This window comes from Halichoerus grypus, chromosome 9 (assembly GCF_964656455.1).
Source record: "Halichoerus grypus chromosome 9, mHalGry1.hap1.1, whole genome shotgun sequence".
Classification (NCBI taxonomy): Eukaryota; Metazoa; Chordata; class Mammalia; order Carnivora; family Phocidae; genus Halichoerus; species Halichoerus grypus.
In genome coordinates this window covers 22669355-22671598 of record NC_135720.1, presented here as the reverse complement: position 1 = coordinate 22671598, position 2244 = coordinate 22669355, and the positions used below count along the sequence as shown (strand labels likewise).

The following is a 2244-nucleotide window of genomic DNA, read 5'->3' as shown; positions in this document are numbered from 1 at the left end:
GAGGGCAAGCCCAGAACACCTGCCAACAGTTAAAGATTGTGACCTACAGTCATTGTAACAAATTGCATAAGACTGATTTGGCAGAATTCCAGGTAACACCTCACTGAGAATTGCTACCAGGAAATTGCTAACAAAATGCCAAGAAAAAGTGGCTGTGAGGTGCAAAATGCAGCCCCCTTTCTCCAGTATAAGAATTGTATTTTTTTATTCCCATATGTGTATGGTATTTTAGACTTAGAGGTTCGAATTTTGATCTGTTTAATAACATTCTCTTAAAATAAATGTTAAAACCTCTTGGTCCATAAAGTTGTGAACATATCATCTCCTGGGGAGGGGCGATGAGGGGAGCATGCAGCAAACAAAGCTGTAATGGGAAAATGAGTATGAAATCACATTCCCACAGACGCTGCAGTTTTAAAACAATTGGCTTTAAGTTCTGTGTCGTTTCCTTTGCCTCAACTTCCTCCTCCTATCAGTCTAGCCCAATCAGGTTTCTCAAGTGACTGAAGATCAAAATATCAGCATCTATTCCACACCTAAAGAATTTTCCTTTACATTTTCTGGGTGAGTACAATGTAGACTTTAATGTTTCCATAAGCAGAGGAGATCAACATCCATGCAGACAGTGTGGGGTTTGGTGACGCACAAGTATAGCATGAAACATCTTCAATAAATCATATTCGCTGTGTTTCCTATTCCCGTAATGCAGGAAGTGCTGGTTCCACAGGCCCCTGGGCTCTCAGAGATAAGGAAAGCTCTGCAGTGCTCAGAATTTTCAGATAGAGCTTTGGAATTTTGCATGAGATATGGAGTATGCAGTCCTAGACTGAACAGATAGGAAGCTGTTCCTCAGGTGTCATCACCCACTGGAGCTGTCTGTCCGGACCTGGAAAACATGGATAGCTGAGATTCCTCTCTGGGTTTGAGATAGGCTGTTGTGTATATGTTTAGATAAACTTATACCCAAGTGCCTATCCAGCCATTGCTGTGGAATTTCGTTCATGAGAGCAATGTCCATAGTAAAGGAAGCAAATCAAACTGTGTTTGGTAGGTCTGCATATGAAAGTGGGCTTAGATTTGACATCCTGGGGTCTGGTTAAATGATCAAATGAATCAGTAGATAAATTATTAACCGTTTTTCTTTATGTGACTTGAAACACATTCCCATCCTGAGGTAAGGTAGGTTGTAAGCCATAAGGTAAAGCATGATAATAAGAGTTGTGAAGTCTGCATTCTGGAAGCTTTTTTTTGTTTGGAAGTTAATGCGGGGGTGGGGGGACATGGGGGTGGGACAAAAGCGAATATCTACATTATAAAAAGATGATATGGGTAATCCCAAACAGGGAATAGTCAGAAACATTTAAATGCTTCTCTTATAATGCTCAATAGAAATAAAGCAGGAAATAAAAGTTAAATACATCATAAAGTGTGCATGATGGCTTCAGTGTAGAAATTGTATGTCTGTTAACATGGCTGAGGGAAACATAAAGAAATGAAAGCAGTCATATTCTTTTTTTTTCTTACACAAAGGCAATTTATTCACAGAAAACAATAATTTGAGGAATCCTGTTCATAGATGGCTACCACGGTTGACCCCCTTTCCTGCGTGTGCTATTGGAGGGGATGAGGTTGACATCCTCCATCTACCTGATCTTCATTCCTGAGTGGATGACCGGGCTCCAGGTCCAGGGGTCTTGGTTCTATTTCCTCCTGTGGCCGGAGTTTGATGTGGAGGGCAATGATGCCCAGCTCCTTGCATCTCTGGGCTATATCCTGGGCAGCCAACATGGCAGCGTAGAGAGAGGACTCATCTTGGTCAACCTTCCAGTCACCCGGCAGATGGTTTCCTTACCAGAAAGATTGGTGACATGGACAAAAGTGTCGTTGAAGGATGCAAAGATGTGGCAGCCACCAAACACATTTTCTCCTTCAGTTATGTGAGGTCCAAGGCTGATGACCTGTTCTTCCTTCTTTTCCTTCCTCTTGCAAGATTCCATTTCTGTGCATCTTCTCCAGACTCTGCCATCAGAAAGGGAAAGTAGTTATATTCTTGATGGACAGTGGGTCTTTTTGTTCCACTGTGATCGTGATACATACGGTGTATAACGATTGGAACAGTGGGCAACGTAATTCCTGCTTTCTTTGCAATTTCTTTGGAAAGTACGTTGAATGTGTTCTGATGTTAGGGAATTACTCAAAGATCTACTGTACAGCCTTGTACCTCTAGGCAGCTGTACTGTATTG

At 41.8% G+C, this 2244-nt stretch overlaps 1 pseudogene; it reads right to left on the bottom strand.

The window, feature by feature from the left end:
* Nucleotides 1-1580: 1580 nt before the first annotated feature.
* Nucleotides 1581-2017, bottom strand: LOC144379160 (small ribosomal subunit protein uS11 pseudogene; annotated as a pseudogene).
* Between the last annotated feature and the right edge of the window lie 227 nt (nt 2018-2244).